We start from the raw sequence: 18,221 nt of genomic DNA, 5'->3' as shown, positions 1-18,221 counted from the left end.
GCAGTGGTGAGCGGAATGGTGCTGGCAACTTTTTGCTCTAGCGAGTCCCCATGGGAGTGCAGCGCAGGTATGGGTGCAGCTCAAGACGCCATATGCCGCGCTCCCCCCTCCGTGCTCTAGACACCAAACACAAGGTTCGTTCCAAAATCGCTCCTACTCGTGCTCCGCCCCGCCCGCTCAACAGGAGAGGTCCGACTCAACCCACAGCCCGACTCGCGGCTCACAAACTCACCGCTCGGCTGCTCAGCTGCGTCTCCTCATTGTCCGTCCGTTCAGCCGTGTCTCCCTTCTTTTTCCCCGCAGCTCACTGTTGTTTTGGTTTGCTCAGCAGGACGTATCGAGAGAGCAGCCCCCCCGGGGACCGGGTTGAGTTTTGTCGGGTCGGGTCAATCAGCCTCGACCGCTCCCTGACTGCTCCTCGCGTCTCCTCGCAACTCACAGGTGGGCGGAACACTGGTCGGAGCTTGGTCGATTGTGGGAAAGCTCAGCTGCTTCTTCAGCTTCTCCTCCTCCTTCACCCGCTTCAGCTCGACCTCATGAGCACGCAACAGCAATGCCTGATGAGACTCGAAGTTTGGGTTGTAAGATCCTCCGGAAGAGATCACTTCAACGGCGGGTAATTGAGAAGGCTTCGCATTCATGCGATCAGGTCGCTTCACTGGAAACTTCTTTGTCTGCTCCAGGTAAAAGCTGTCCTTGCCTGCTAGAGCATCATCCAAGGGATTGGATTCTGCCCAGATGTCATAGAACCCTCTGTCAGGCTGGCTTCGGGCTTCTGCTGGCTTAGACTCCCGGGCAGGCTTCAGCAGTTTTGCCTGGAGTAGTCGCTGCTTCCTGGGGATGATGCCCCGTCTTTCGAGTTTCTCTCGCACCTGCTTTTTCTGCTTCAACTTCCGCGAGTTGGGAATCTGGTGTAAAAGAAAATTTTTTGGCGGTGCAACTTTAGAGTCTGGCTGCAAGACGAGATCTATGTGTAGGGGCTTGGCTTTACCTCGGTTTACTTTCAGGTCTTTCTCCTCATTGCCGGTGTCCATATAATACAGGGTTTCATCTGGCTTCTCTGCCACGAGACCGCCTTCACGTCGTGCTGTGAACAGAAGCAAACCTGGAGACGCTGCAAAACGTGCGTTCTGCTCATGATGGTAATTTACATAATTGACACTATGCCCATTACATCGTGTTTCTAGATCTAACAATCGCCCTCAGGAATGTGGATACAACTGCGATGGTTTTTACATCGTCTAGACATTTTAGTTTTTCATATGCTCCTCTACAGGTTCGCAGGCCCCATGATACAAGTAAGGGTTTTAATAGACAGACCCTCGGATAACTATAAAAAGTACAGAAAAGTATGCAATGTATGTTTGACTGATAGGAGATATTGTTACATGGGCAAAGTGTATCCTCTCTAAACCAGTCATTACATTCGGGGAAGCTTATTATCCTAAAAAAGGTATCTGTACGGAAGCGGGTCAAGAGCATGCGATTGACAGGAGGTTGTTCAATCGAAAGATACAGTTGTATCCCCTTGATGGGGGTGATCAGATGATGTTGCCCAACCATTTTCTTGTATTTTTCCACACGCCATCTTTTTGTCTCTAGATGATGTAAGAGGAGTTGTTTCAGCACTTTTCTGGGTACATTCAGCATACTTTCTGGGTTAGAAAAATATTCAGGATGACCAATGTCATTCAATAAATCTTCGACATAGGTGAGCCATTTGATGTTGCCAACTCCATCTAGTGCCAGGCAGTCTTTCAATACAGCTCTATTCATGCTGGTCTCTAAGTTAACCCAGACGTTATTCCATTACAAAACAGGAGAGGATTTGATAATGTCAGTGATTTATGGCAAGGCTAGTTCCTTGTGTACTACATAAGTTGCCGTGCTCCTTGGTACAGCCAACAAATAGCAGAGGAAACCGTTTTCAATACGTTGAATGGAGTCTACCTTCTCCGTCCCCCAGAGGCCTGCCCCGTATATGCCTGTCGAGATAAATTTAGCTTTGTAAACTTGAAGCAGTTCTCTGACAGGCCTCCCGCCAAGTTTTTTTGCAAAATTTATCAGGGCGCCCATGGCTCTGGAGAACGCAAGCCCCCTGGCGATTACAGCTGGTTTCGAAGAACCCCTTCTCTCAAAATGTATACAGAGGTAGCAAAATCTGTTGAGAACCTCCACCCTTCTACCGTCTAGAACAATTGGACAAGGTACCCTCCTGTTCTTAGTGCCGCATGACATGGTATATGTTTTTGAAACGTTCACACGGAGACTTCTAATTTTCATAAACTCAGAAAAAATTGCCACTGCTCTTTGCAGGCCAACCCTTGTCTGGGACATGATTGCCGTGTCGTCCGCGTAAAGGAGTATTGGAATAGGTGACCCATTAATTGTGGGGTAATCATGATAGGCTTCAGTAAGATATCCCCCTACTTTGGTGATGTATAGAGTAAAGAGCAGGGGCGCTAAAATGCACCCCTGTCTTACTCCTCTATGGATCCGAAACATATCGGAGCACTTGCCTCTTCGGCCAAATCTGACACAAGCACCTGCTTCATTATAAAGCTCCTTAATGAACGTAACAATTTGACCGTCTAGACCAATTTCAGATAATGTTGACCAGAGCAGCTCATGGTCTACACAGTCAAATGTGGAGCTTAGATCTACGTAAGTTACGAAGAGGTTTATTTTTTTGGCATTTTTTTGCTGTTATTAGGGCCAGGTTTAATCCCTGCTCAACAGTTCCTTTTCCTGCCCTGAAGCCGTATTGTAGGTTGGAGATAATCTCTTGCTCTTCCAACCAACCCTGCATTCTGTTTAGAATGATTCTGCCTGCTACCCTCATTAGACCATCAAGTAAAGAAATTGGTTGGTAGCAGGCAGGATCATTCCTGTCCCCCTTCTTGAATATCGGGACTACAATTGCCTCCAGCCAGGTAGGGATGAATCCTATGTTATTTAAGGAGTTGAGCACATTGGTCAATATGGGTGCCCATAGATCGATCATGGACTGAAATAAATCTATTGGTACACAGTCCGGCCTCTGTGCCTTTCCGAACGGACTTTCATTGAGTGCCCTAGTCACTTCCTCGTAACAAAACTGAATCTTCCGCGGAAAGGAGCTTCTCTGGGTGTTTTCTACCGGGGCGTCCAGATCTTTAGCCACTGGCCCTCGAAGATCAATCTTATTATATAAACTTTCAAAGTGTTTGACCCAGGTTGATGCCCGGATGGCTAAATCAATTTGGGGTCCCTAACTGTTTTGCCAAAAGGCTATGTTATCCTTCTTTTCTGAGGTTTCATGGAGAGCAGACCAAGCCATAGATTTTAACTCTTTCTTCCTTCTAGTTATGGCCGCCCTGTATGTGCGCCTAGCTGACTGTATAATTTCCTTAGACCTTGGGGAGGAGTGAAGAGCTTTCTTTAAGACGACAAGCGCCTTGGTGCAGCTCCCATTGAACCAACCCGGGTTCTCCTTTGGGGGATGGCGTGACTCTTTGGTTAATAAACTTTTTATTTCCATGCAGATTTTTAAAAAGGAAGCAACTATCGATTGATGATCTTCCTCGGTACAAAAGCAGTTTAAAATATCCTCAAGAGTGTTACCCACAAGTGTTTGGATGAAATTAGTAGGCACCACCCTATCCCATTTAATACAAAGCCCATTTCTGCCCGCTAGTCTAGGTGTTACATTGTATAAGGTGTTTTTTGATGGTCTTAGAATAGACTCAGAGGGCTTCAGGATCATTGAGATGGGGTAATGGTCACTAAGGGGGGTGTCTAAGGTGTCCCAGTTGCGGACTGTCCCTGAATATCTAGATGACAAAAGCATAAAGTCAGTGGTTGAGTTGCAACCCCTTCCTTTAAAGGTGGGTCTAAATGGTTTAATTGGGGTGCAGAGCTCATTTACAAATGACAAAATGAAATGGGAGGAGATAGAGTTGCGGAGCTCCCCAAGTTTCGAGTGAACGAAATGGGTCGGTGCCTCCTCGTTAAAATCCCCGTCCCACAGACACCTGGCATGCCTCGGGGGCAAAGAGGGCAATTGAAGTCCCCTACCCATAGCAGGGCCACGTCTCCTGCCGTCTGGTCTTCGATTTTTATAAGGTTTGACAGGAGTTTGTTGATAATGTGCTCTATCATAGCAGGGGGAATGTTATTGTAAAAGTTTACCAATATCATATTTTGTAAGGATCCCCAAGAGGTGATTATTATTTGGAAAAATTCATCACTTAAGAACTTTACATTTGGGGATCCAACAGTAGTAGAGATATAGGTACACAATCCCCCCTTGTGTCTACCACTTTGACTGGGCATAGCTGGGGTATGGAATGTTTTATAACCCAGAATATGTTGTTCCTTTTTGGCCCATGTTTCTTGGACACATACGATGCTATGTTTTAAAGCAACTGCGCACCATACTGGATTGTGGATTTTATCTAAGAGGCCCGCTACGTTCCAGCTAATAATACTGGTGCAAGATGGCAATACTGTAATAGGGGCATTATTTGTGGCAGTGAATGTAGCAGTTTCTGAAGTTCCCTGTAAACGAGCCAGACTAGTAACAAGTTGGTGCCCCTCGCAGCCAACGGATTTAGTGGGGGAATTAGTGATCGGGCTGGCTAACGGCGGAAGTGTAGTTCTCATATCTTTAGTTTTATAGATGTCATTTAAGGGGCAATTAACCTGTTTTTGCTTGCTATTGTTGTTATAGACATCATTGGGTGTGGTGTGGAGGATATTAATATCGGAACTTCCCTCTGCAGAAAACCTCACAGAAATAGGTGAGGCAGTGTTTACTGCCAGGTTTGCCATATCCTTGCCCCCCCGCCCGCTTCTTGAAACCTCCAAGATGTAAGATTTTTTAAAGATGGTACGGTTTATGTGTCCCGCCCGGGAATAATTAGCGAAGTCTAAGAGGCTTTTAACAACATTTGGCAAAGGAGTGTGGTTTAGTGCACTTGGGGTTATAGGTATTGCGTTATTTGGTCAATGAACGTCTTCCAGTCCCATAAGTGGGGCAAATCGATTTGCAGTGTTGATGTTGAAGACTGGGCCCCCCAAGATGTTGTGATATGGGTTCATTAAGCCAGGCTGCTGGGGTAATAGGGACCTAGGGTAGAAGTAGCTCAGGTCGTGTATCCTAATCCCCTCCCCCTCGGTTCTCACAGTACCAATCATTTAGATACGGTATTACTCTTAGGTCCCTGAAATTAATGATTATTACGTCCCCCTGGATATCTTTAGGCCTCTGGCCGACCCATCCCAACCTCCTGACATATAGGATTTCACCATTTATGTTGGGAGGTAGGGGTCTGTTGTTTCTTAGCCAGTAGATGACTTTGTTTTTAAGCTCGGAATAGCTTTCAGTTTTCACTATTGTTAATTCTGGGACCCTCGTCAAAACTGCAACATATGGAGCCGCTTCCGGTGGCAAGTCTATTTGTTTGTTGTTGCCTTTAAAATTCCTAGTGTTAAGAGGTTCCTTAGCACTATCTCTCTGTTTAATTCCTGTCTTATTTGTATATCCTACGGATCTTTCTATCCTTGGGGCAATATGATGGCTACTATGCTTCGCTGGGATTGGTGTTTTATCATGTACTAGTGTTGGGGACTCTGTAGTTTCATTCACAGTATTTAGACTATTCTTTTTGGGTTCCGCATTAATAGTTTCCTCCCGTTTGTCACCTGCCAAATCCTTAATAAGAACAGTGTTGGTAGTGATTACGTCTTGTATGGACCCCAGATGGGCAGCTATCCGTTTCACCCTTTCTAACAGTGGGAGTAATAGTGACTTTACTAGGACTTCAATATTCCCCATAAGCTCTTGAAGTGATGGAATGGGCATGGGTGTCTGGACTGGGGCAGTTGTCCCTGTTCCTATGATGTTACTTGTTATAGGATGTGGGGAGATTTTCGCTAATTTAGTGTACCTGCCCTTTTGTCTGATTCCCGCCCTCTTTCTCTTTAGTGTAGATCCTTTCGGGTGTAGAGGGGCTCTGGGTTTATTTTTTGGGATAGGTATTGAGCTGGTGTGTGCAGTCGATTCTTCTGGAATATAGAGTCTACAGTAGTATCCAAGATACTGTGTGCCCTGCTTAGATCAGACAGCGATCTTGCATACTGGAATAGAGAAGGAACACTTTTGTCACTGTGTGTGGATTTTTCCTTCCCTTGGTTCGGAGTAGTCGCTAGTTGAAGGGATCCTAGTGATGAACGTTTGTTCAGGAGTTCAATTGAAAGCCGGCGCTCCGTAATGGCTATCTCGTGTTCCAGTCTTGAGGTCGCTCTGGTAATGAAATAATCAAGGGTCCCTCTCACTGACCCGCCCACTGAAAGTTTACTTCCCTTGCTGCCTTTTTTGGACATTGTTCTGCGGTTGTAGCAGCATATATTGTTGGAGCGCTCGTACTAGGAAATAGTGAGTACGATAGGAAAATAAATGCCAATTGATCAAGATACTGATTTTCGGGGCTCCTAATGATGTAGGTACTCAAGTTGCTGAAGATGATAAATGACAGGGGGGGTGGCCCTGCCCGGCCTCCTCTGGCCTCTGAGGGCCACAGAGGGCCCGCCCTTGTCCCGGGACGCTCCAGCGCGCTCCCGTGATGCGGGAGATGGTGCGGATATTTATGCGCCTCCTGTGACGCTTACCGTGTGAGCGGCTTCCGGCCGCGGGTGCTGCTGGGGATTGTGGTCCTCCCAAGCTCTCCCCCACACAGCGGCCGCAGTGGTGTTTCTGGGCTTGCGGCGGCGGGGGGTGAGCGGGCACAGCAGCGCTGAAGCAGCGGGTCCGGCGAAGAAGACACAAGCTCAAAAAACAAAGGCCCCCAGGGAAGCAGGTAAGTTGCTTTCAAAGTCGCCAAAGGTTCTGCAGTTCTCCCCGCTCCACCAGAGATGGTGCGGATATTTATGCGCCTCCTGTGATGCTTACCGTGTGAGCGGCTTCCGGCCACGGGTGCTGCTGGGGATTGTGGTCCTCCAAAGCTCTCCACAAACAACCAGGAAGTGAACGCGGCAACTCGGTCTGTCGGAGCATTTCATACCCGAGGGAGAGATTCCGTCTTACTCCTCAACTTTTAAGAGAGCTGAGCCAATCATTTGGTATTCTCTCTTCCTCCAGACAATTTGGTGATTCGGGAGGTACAAAATGTAAATCAGTCAAGTTTTACTGGTAGATGCCCGCAGAATTTTTCCGATTTTCAGAGGCACAATCGATCCTTTTCGTATGAAAATAGGACTTGGTAGCACGATTCATAGAAGCACTTGATAGTTGTTGTATACGTAGAATCCACCCAGTCTGCTATTAAAATGGACAATAGCGGTGACTGAATCAACAAACCTTTAAGAACTTTTCACTTCATTGACGCCTCGAGAACCTTCAGAGTTAAGAGTTTAACAACCTACAATTTGGTTTGAGAGATCCAATCTTCTGTAGACCCAGCCCCTTTCGCCTGGTGTGCTAGGAGGTTTGCCCACCCACAACTTCTCTGTCCTGAAGAAGACCCACACTGTAAGGATCATTCTCCTACCAACCATCCGGGTCGAAACGTAGACTACACGACCACGACCAACTCCTACCCCAAGCAAGACCCTAACGGCTCAAACGGAGTTTGGTTCTGTTCATTAGTTATATTTTGGACTCTTTTTTCTTGAGCCTTTATGTTGTGGCCTTTGGCTAAAGGGACCACATGTACTCTGTCTTTAAAATTGTGAATAAGACTTGCCACTGAATGAATCAGACTATCCCTTACCTTATCCTATCCTTGACACTCCCTTCCTTCACTTCACCCCTCCCTGTTGTGAATGTGGGCACACACATTTAATGAAAATTTGACATGCTTAGAATTAATGTATTATGATTTTCAACCACTAAAAGGATGCACATGCAAATCTGAATTAAACTTTTTTGCATTCAACAGCTTTGCTCTTTGAACTATTTGTATATCATGAAATAATTTTGAATCATTTGTCTTGTTTAGGGGACCCTTTCCCATTATACCGATAACTACCCAGGTCCCTTTGACTTAAGTGGGTTTAACCCTGTTTTCTATAACAACTCCACCACACAGCGGCCGCAGTGGTGTTTCTGGGCTTGCGGCGGCGGGGGGTGAGCGGGCACAGCAGTGCTGAAGCAGCGGGTCCGGCGAAGAAGACACGAGCTCAAAACACAAAGGCCCCCAGGGAAGCAGGTAAGTTGCTTTCAAAGTCGCCAAAGGTTCTGCAGTTCTCCCCCATGTCACCACTGCCTCCATAGATTCCTTGTCTAGGAAGCTCCCTGACCCTTCACTATGTCACAAGGTCTGACACTGCCATCTTGACTCCTGGTGCCTTTTGACACTCAACAATTTGGCATGCTACATTGCTGCTTAGGCTCTCCAGGATTACCTAAGGAGCAGCATCAGGGCCATGCAGGCCTTATAGTCCACTGGTTATTTCCTCTGTGGGCTGAAGCACTTGGAAACTGGTTTTGAAAGCCTGCAGCCACGCCTGGTGCCTCGGTCACCTTCCCCATTTCCCTCATGTTAATTGCAGCAGGCCCAGGGATAATTCAGGAGAGAGTGATCAGAGGGAGAAGAGAGAGAGGAGAGGAGAGCAAGGATGAGAGAATGGAATTACTGTTGTGTAGTTCCTATAACCCTATAAAGGATCTGCATGTTTAGACAACATAGACTCTGGGATTGGTGTCCAGACTGATTCCAGACACCCCCACCGGGTATATTTGCCTGTATACCAGCTGGCTCACAGTGACACTGTAAGCTCCTCTTACCAAAGAGAGAATAGTTCTTGGCAACTTTCGAACATGACAACTCTGTCCCATCGGGGATCGTGGAAACAGTGCAGTACTTTTCCCTCAGTCACTCGTGCTCACTTTGTCTCAGAGAGATACACACAAAACACTGTGGGGACGTTTTCAATAAGCATTTATTGAACCAGCATCATTCTAGAGTAAAATAGGTGTGCTGAAACAGCCATAAGACAGAAACAGATATAAATGATTATAAGCACCAACAGAGTAAAAGGATGGTAGATTTCTACCATAATGGTAAAACAATGAATACAGGCAGGTATAAAAATACATGACAGTAATAATGCGTACTCCTACGATGCCACCCTAACTAGATGTATCAAAGGGAACCTAGCATTATGTAGCTGGGGAGCCAAGAATACCTCTAGGATAAAGTCAACCCCATTACCTGAAGTGTGAGGCGGTGGGACCCGCGTTGGTCTCAAGATGGACACCCCACGAGGGATGTCAGACCACTGCGAGCTGGAGTGTCTGCATGCAGGAACCTCAGCATCTCACGTCAGTGTGTCAGCATGGAAGTCCTTTTTCTCCTCTCCCTGCCTCAGCACAGATTTGGTGTTTATATACCCAATGGGATTCCCGCAGGGGATCTACCTTGCTGTGTAATGTCGGACTTAGGATGATGGAAGGAAGGACCCTTATACATAGTTATTATGCAGGAGATGGTAGTCCTGCTGAGATTCCAAGAATCCTCATGCATAATGAATGAGGCTAGTTTTTCGGGAAAACCCCATGTTACTGTAACTAGGTAAAAGGTCAGTACTAAGAACCGTTATGTAGTATAATGGCTGGGGAAATATAAGTGAAAGGTTTGGTTACAACCGGAGCCTATATCGGGGCACCTGTATGAAACATAACAGCCAGTAAAGAGAGAGGTTGCACAAGGAGACAAAGGGTTCAGGGCCGGTTTGAGCATTTTTGACAGGGCTCCTTTTTCTTCACAAGTCTAGCCCGGCACATCATTCAACACCTCGTGGGCTCCTGTGTTTGACCCAATGGTGCTCTTTGTCTCCCACTGCTCCAGGCTTCACAGCATCCTCACACCACAAGTGACCTCAGATGGGCCATGCTTCTATGTCACTGATTGTCCCAATGAATGAGAATGGACAATGATAAGATATATGATGTTCTACAGACAATTCATGCAGGCTTTTTCTTGCTTTAACCAAAAATGGGAGTACCACTTGTGTGTGATAAAAACTTAAGCAGGTGTTCACCATGGCCTTTGTACTGCAATATCCAAATTTTAGAAGTAGATGATGCAGCAACAGCCACTCTCTCTTCTTTCTCAATATGATCAAAACACAAAAGCACTTAATGTAATGTTTTTGCTCTTGTAGTGTAACAAGTACTGAACAACACTATGTAATTTACAGTTGTAAGTTGTTGACATATAATACTTCACTTTCAGAAAATCCAGATATTATGTAGAAGGAGTAAAACATGAAGTTATAGTATGGGCAGATGAGAGAAGCCGGGGATTTCTGGTAGAATCTATGAATCACTAGTTAGAAGCTCTGTTTCTCATGCTGTCATGTCAAGATTTATATAGATACCATCTCCATGAAATTTCTAGTAGTTTTTCCAGAAATAGTGAGTTTACAACTGAAGTACCCCATTTCTGTTCATATTGCCAGTAGTTGCTACACTCCAAAATGAGTCTGTTCCTTTCCTTATTAGGCGACATTCTCTTAAAAGCATTACATCTTACATAAACGGATCTAGGAGGAACCCACACAAAGACAAATCATACGATCAATTCTATCACAAAACAAAATCTGTGTACTTGGTAAGGAACTACAAGAACAGTTTTAAACTATTTTGTCATGATGCTCCAATACCAGGACACCCAGAAAGAAAACACCATCAGGAATTAGCATTTAACATTTTGTGGTGGCCCACGTTGGTTTGCTTCTTCCTTTACCCATCCAATCCCAACATTGTTCTTCCATCCCAGTGAATTTCACTGACCATCTCCCACCATCAAATATCTGAACAATAAGTTAGTTGTTGTGAACTCATTTACCAAATGAGTAATTTCTGTCTCTTGCCAGTAGTACACATTACTGTCTAACTTACTTACATTTTTCTGAAGGACAATGCAAAATGTCTTGGACAGTCCCTAGTTATCATCACTTCCTTGGTATCTCAAATCATGTTGATGTTTTTTACCGCTCTCTTATAAGGACATGAATCAAGTAGCCACTATCTCCAATCTGATGGACAGACGGAAATGATGAATCAAACCATCAAATAGTATATGCATTGTTTCCTATTCCAGCATCCTGAAGATACTGTATGATGGACTCATTGCTGAATTCATAGCACAACTACCAGAAGTATTCAGCATTTTGTGCACATATCGCTTTCATACACACATGTAAATGCTCACTTTTTCAATGTGTATGATTCACTTGATTTGGGGCCTGGTCTATTCCTACCAGGTTATCAACTAGACAGTTGTGCTTCACCTTATGGCAGCTAATAAAGAGGACACACATCTTGCAAAGCTCACTGTGCTTTACTCCTTCTTATGAGGTTGACGATTTGGTAAGTCTTTCTATTGTTTTTTTTGTGTGTTGGAGGGTGTCATGCCAAATGTGTGCCTCACGTTCTTGGTCCATTGATGACTATTATCAGTTTTGTTGCTCTTTTTTCATCTCTCCATCTGATTGGTATCAGGTTTTTTCAGTTTTAATTCTTAATCATTTCCCTGTGGTTCATTAGCATTCAGTGGTCACTCCTCTGCCTTGCCATAATATTGAAGTGGGTCATTAAAGACTGTGGTCCAGATTTACTAAACTTTTGTGTCATGACACAAAACCCTAGTAGATGTTTACAAAGCCACTCAAGGAACGATTTACACCGCCTTGCGTGGCTTTGCAAAGAAATGTAACGCAACCCAGAATTTTGCGCAGCATTGAATTACATTTCATTCTAGGAGGTGTTCCATGGGTGGAGCATGGGTGTTCTCATGCATCTATTCATGGATTTCACGAAATCCCACATTTACAAATGTTTGTAAACCTGGGATTGTGGGAAATCGCTATGCCTCCCAGAGGATGGCATAACTAGGAGAAAAATCTTATTTTTTCCTTTTTATTTACTCTTTCTATGTGTGCTGCTTTCTGCAGCACACATAGAAAGAGGAACATGACTCTAGGGATTAGTATTGTGAGGTGAGTATCCCTTCCTGCACAAAACAATTCTTCTTATAACTTAGGCACCAAAAACGCACCGTGTACCATGTACCATGGGCAGCAGGTATTTCACCTCACTGTGTGCCACAGGCAGCAGGGTTCTCCATCAGGCATCAGCAGTGCAGTTGAAAGAGGGGGGCAATGTCCAGCTCACCAGCAGGGGTTGTCGGCCATGGCAGGCAGTGCAGGCAGGGTCTAGAAACAACTGGCAGCTTGGTGAGGACAGGTGTTTCAGAGAGGGGTGTTCCACACAGACAGTTGAGCCCATAGCAAGATGACAGCCACAATGCAGCATGTTCATTATATGTTTTGCCAACCATTTCCAAGCTGACCATTGAGTAAAGGCTCAAACGTTGTTATGGTTCGAGGCCATATCATTCAGGGCAGCATTTCATCACTGTGCCCAATGCCTACTGTGACTGGCAACTTTGCACATTAAAGGGTTTTCCTCTTTCATTTGCATAGTTTGAATCTGTATACCTTATTCTTCACTTGCCATGAGTGTTGTTTTATTGCAGCTCCCCTTCAGTTGTTTGTGGCAGTGCTTCTAACACCAAGCAGCTTCTTCCTTCTCAAATGCTTTTAAGGTCTTGCATGCAACAGTGCATGCGCTCTCGCTTACCAAAGACTTTGCATACAACAAGAGGCTTGCATCCCTCCCATTGCTTAGCATTTATTGGTTTCATTGTCACTCGTATTTGCTGCCTTTAAATTAGCCAGTGCATGCTGGCTTCACTTCCTTTTCTTTCCACTGTAGCATGGACCAGGTACTGATTGCTTCTGCTTGATTGCTGTCCTGAAGCAGTATCATAAAAATATAAAATCGGCCAGGAAGAACAGTCTCGCCTTACAACTGGCTGAAGCTGGCAACTCCACCAGAGAACTTTACTAAATTATTCAATCTTTTGTAAAACCGGTGGCCTGTGAAAGTCCTGATGATTTCTCTCAAACTCTCTGCGATGACATCTCAGCATTCTTTGAAAATAAAATAGAGTCAATATATGAGAAAATCACAAAGGCCGCAAATCTAAGGAGGGATGTTGATTACTCCGTCCTCCGGACATCTAAATGTGAAAGCACTTTGTTTTCTGCATTTCCGGAAGTCAGCCTATCTGATGTTGTCTCCCTGTAAAACCAAATCAAGACAGGGTCTCCAACAGATATTATCCCTGCTAAAATGGTTGCTCCATTAGGTGATCTGCTCTCCACTGGCATTCAAATGGTGATCAACCTTTCCCTTAAAGAAGGGCAAGTGCCAAGTGACTGGAAAAAGGCGATAGTGAACCCTATTCGGAAGAACGCGGCGTTGCCTTGGTCGGACCTTTCCAATCTTCGCCCGATCTCTCTCCTACCCTACCTTAGTAAGATGGGCGAGAAGCATGTGAACACACATGTGTCTAATTTCATCGAGGCAGGGGCGGTCTGGACCACTCGCAATCGGGGTTCAGACCTAATCACAGCACCGAATCAGCCCTCCTCTCCGTGACCGATACCATCAGGATGGCACAGGATAGAGGAGGTTCTATGATTCTGGTGCTGTTGGATCTGTCCGCTGCCTTCGACACGGTGTCACATGAAATTCTTATTGGTCGTCTGAAAAGGGTAGGGATAGGCGGATCTGCCCTGTCATGGCTGAAGAGTTTTCTCTCTGGCCGCTCACAAACTGTCAGATTGGGCTCCCATCTTTCAATCTCTAGGGAGCTCACCAAGGGGGTTCCTCAGGGCTCATGCCTAAGCCCCATACTTTTTAACGTGTATGTGGCCCCCTTGGCCGACATTGTGAGAGAATATGGGTTCACGCCTATATTGTATGCTGATGACACCCAGCTTTTATTTCCTCTCCAGACCCTGACGCCAGCAATTAAACACACTTTTGCTGCGGGAATGAGAGCTATAGCCGATTGGATGACCTCCAATTGCCTACAATGTAATGTGGGCAAGACGGAGGTCATGCTTTTCGGAGAAGCCTCTCTCCTTTGGGCACCTGACTGGTGGCCTCTGGAATTAGGGCCTGCTCCCTGTCCCAAACAGGTAGTAAAAAATCTTGGTGTTCGCCTTGATCAGTCACTGCTTCTGAAAGATCATGTAACGCAGGTAACGGGATCCTGTTTTAGGGTCATTGGGCTCCTGAGGCGTGTATTCCCGTACCTAGCAGATAGTTACTGGAAAACACTGGTCCAAACGCTTGTGATCAGCAGGCTAGATTACTGCAATGGGCTTCTTCTTTCTGCCAATGAGGAACAACTTGGCAGATTACAGGTAGCCCAGAATACGGCTGCCAGACTGGTCCTTAATGTTCCAGCCAGATCCCCTTCACGCCCTCTTTTGAACAAACTCCACTGGCTGCCCATTCGCCAGCGGGTTAAATTCAAAATTTGTTGTGTAATCCATAAATGCCTGTTTGGCACTGGTCCAAAATACCTGACTGAAAAATTTAAACTCTACGAGCCAGGGCGCTCTTTGCGCTCTTTGCGCTCTAGGAACCAACTGTTGCTCCAAGTCCCGCGGATTAAAAGGGAAAGGCAGGGTGATCGAGCACTCTCTTATAGGGGTCCCACTCTCTGGAACAACCTACCCCTAACCTTGAGACAAAATTCCAATCTAGGAGCTTTCAGGAAATTCTTAAAGACACACCTGTTCCTGACTATTTAAACCCTGCATCTCTCCTGTTTGTTTTTTGGTCTCTGACTTTCATGGTTTATGGTAAGAACTCAAGCGCGGAGATACCCCTTTGGGGGTCGAATTCCTGCGCTATATAAGCAAATAAATAAATAAAGCTGATTGCGCTGTGATTGAGGCACTACTTTTATTTTTTCTTCTGCCCTGTACTCTTTGTTGAACCTCTTGCCATTTGAAGCTATGTTTAACTATGCCACATGCACTTCATAGAATATGCTTTCTCCTTTGAAATGGATGTTTATTGTAACAACAGATGTTATCTGCTTTTATTGTGACAACTGATCTGATTCCAGATATCATATTTTTTGTCTTTTGTCATACAGGGGGAGATAAACTGTTTTACTCAAAATCATAGGGTGTTTGTGCCAAGACCTAACAAGCATACTCATGCCAGTAGATCTCACCTTTGTGGCAATTAGCTCTGCTGTTGCCTTCTGTTCGTGCTGTACTGCATGGTGATTGCAAACGTTGGAAATGATTTGTAGCCATGTGTTGTAATAAAGTAATGTCCATTCCAGGTAGTATCTTCATGTATCTTTATTCAAGTAGATGTTATAGGCAAGAGAGCCCGACCAGGAGCAGCCCCACTGCTGTTCAGCCCATCTCCAACTGACACTCACCCACGTACATTCCATTCACCAACATTCTCTCACACAGACACTTAGGCTGAGCAGCAGCAGTTTAACACATCCCCTTTTTTTGTAATGGAAAAGACGGAATTCTCAAAAGACAATAGAAACATTGCAAGAAATAAATAAGATGACAATTTTATGAAGAATAGCATGAAAAATTTAAGATGGAACATAACACAAGTGCAATGACTCATGCACACCATCCTCCTTTCTATCACAAAAACAAACAACCCAAACCCTCCACACCACAGACTGCATACCAACCCAAGTACCAAGAATGTGAAAGCTGGCCAAGCAAACACGAGAAGCACAAGAGAACCAACAACGAAAGTGTGAAAGAAAACCAACCAATAAAAAAAATATGCTAGCGTGAACAATTTCCACACAGAACATAGTAACAAGCACATTTATAGCAAACTTCCCCCAACAACCCAAGTTGAGGTGTGATGTATGGAAGGACTCCACACAGAACAAAAAAAACACATTCTGTGCAACCCTGATGTGCGAGAAATGTAAGAACAAGGAGACTAGAGGCTGCTCAGCCCATCTCCAACTGACACTCACACACACGAACATTCCATTCACCAACATTCTCTCACACAGACTCTCAGGCTAAGCAGCAGCAGTATAACACCATGCTGTAAAGCAGCATGGCTGCTAAGCAACATGGCTAAAAATATATATTTTTTAAAAGTCTATCATGCATCCAGCTGTGTCATGGTGCTATTGTAAAATACTTCCAGCCATGGAGCAAAGCATCTATGCTGCTGTACAGCATGGCTACAAAACTTTGGCAAAATCAATATCTCTCATAGGTGAGACCTATTGACTATGCCAATGCTTGTTTGCAGAGCCATTTGCTTGCCTCATGCCCAGTTTGAGTGATTGAGAACTATCAGCGTCAGAATTCATTGCCATTGGTGAGTGCTTCTACCACTGCATTTAGATACTCTTCATGTACGTGTTACTTTGGGTGTAACAGTGAATTGGTATTTTGCAGATGCTGATATCTTCCATATTGGTTGTTAGCAGCGGCGGCTCTTCCGTAATAGTGGAGGAGCGTCACCCCACTGCCTGGCTCAGAGCCAGCAAATGAAAAATATGAAAAATTGTTTATCATTTGCTAGCTCTAGGGAGGGGCGGGGCATGAAGAGGAGGAGTGCTATTTGAACTCACTAAGTGCGCATATGTGTTTGAACGGCTGTCTTAGGCCGACCAAAACACACATGCGCACTTAGGTTTCTCCATCCTGGCAGCATTAAACAGCTAGTTTGGAGAATCCCCCACAAACACCCTGGTCTGAGCAGAGTCTTTCCAGTCCATACAGGCCAATCCTGCACTGTTATTATAGTATGAGAGCATCGCGGGGATTGCACAGGGAGTCTGTGATGCTGCCCCAGTCTTGCTGGCACCAGGAAGGACATGCGTGATGTGGGAGGAGGGCGGCAGCTCCAGGTAAGTGTTCACTAATTGCTTTTATCATTAAACCCCCCACGCACACCCCCTCCTGCGCCCCCCTCCAGCCACCACACCACCTCTTCATTGTGGCGGCTGCCACTGGTTTCTAGTGTTTCTCCCTTTCTTTGTCCTATTTTCTCTACTGTGACAAAGGATGTTGGGGAGCTTGAGCTTGTCCACTAAGGTTCTCTTGCTGTTCTCAGTCCTAACAAATAGCCCATAATATCCCTTTCACTATGTTCAATATTCTGAATATATAACTCTGAATAATGCCCCTCAAAGCCCTGTAGTATTTATGTGGTCACCAAAACAAACCGTTCAACTGAACTGTTCACCCCTGCAATGTGGGCCCTACTGATGTTACCACCCTAAGTGGAGCCTTATGTATCCTTATTATGACATCCACGGCTAGACTGGAGGTGCAGCTGGAGCTGTTGGTGCTATGGAGCAGTACTACAGGAGAGTCTGGAGACATATGCTGGGCTTTGTTAATGCAGTGCCTCTTTTATACGCCTGCAGGATGTAAGGTGAATGTATTTGAGCCGATATTTCTTTGTGTTAGGGCTTTATTTTCAGACATTACTCCTTGAAAACGATGAGCAATATTTATCTCGTGTTCTTTCTAAATTGTGCTGTCTGAAAATAAAGAAGTCACTCAGAGAAATATCAGGTTAATACCGCACTACAGGTGCAGAAAACAGCCAGCAAAGTCAATCATGATACAGCCTTTGATCTAAGTCTGTTATCACATTAAACTTGCTTTCAAGAATCCTCACTCCATTCGGAACGCTTGTCAGACATGCACCAAGTAAATCAGCTGGACCTTTAAACATTATAAGAGATACTAGAAAAGTTGCAATGTGGCAAAGGAGTTAACCCAATGGAAGAGGCCAGATAAAACCATACTACGAAATTTGAGAATGCAATACAAGAAAGACTGTTGGAGAGAAAAATAAGCTACCTTGAGGATGTGTGGAACAAACTCATTTTGTTCAACAAACAGCCAAACAACAAAAACCTCTGGCAGCCGTTGAATGGGTTGTCATCTGGAAAGGCCAGACAGCACAATGCAGGGTTGAATGCAGTTTAATGGGAAGCCCATGTAAGCAGCGTCTGAGTCTGATGGCATAGGGGAAAGTCAGCTCACTTAAGCCAAAAGAAAGGCATGCCCAGCCACTGTTAATTCTGGCGACAACTTGAATCTTAATAAGCATAAGGTTTCCATAAATCATCACTATACTGTAGGCTATGGCAGAGAGCCACCTTCCAAGCCCGGAAGGGTAAGCAAGGTATTTCAGGAAGTGGATACTTTCTCCCGAGTCAAATATAACTAACCAAAGGTATCCCAACCAGTAAAGGCTCAGAACTAGACTCACGTGGCGTCAACTGCTCAGGCGGGGGAAAGGAAGCAATTCCTTTTTGTTAAGTAACCCTCACACACCCTAT

At 45.1% G+C, this 18,221-nt stretch overlaps 1 pseudogene; it reads right to left on the bottom strand.

The window, feature by feature from the left end:
* Nucleotides 1–386: 386 nt before the first annotated feature.
* LOC144752547 (ribosome biogenesis protein NOP53 pseudogene) overlaps nt 387–18,221 on the bottom strand; it is a 36,413-nt pseudogene continuing 18,578 nt past the window's right edge.

The sequence above is a fragment of the Lissotriton helveticus genome, chromosome 5_1 (genome assembly GCF_964261635.1).
Source record: "Lissotriton helveticus chromosome 5_1, aLisHel1.1, whole genome shotgun sequence".
NCBI classification, from domain to species: Eukaryota; Metazoa; Chordata; class Amphibia; order Caudata; family Salamandridae; genus Lissotriton; species Lissotriton helveticus.
The sequence above is the reverse complement of the archived record's forward strand: the minus strand, read 5'-3'. Positions and strand labels throughout refer to the sequence as shown.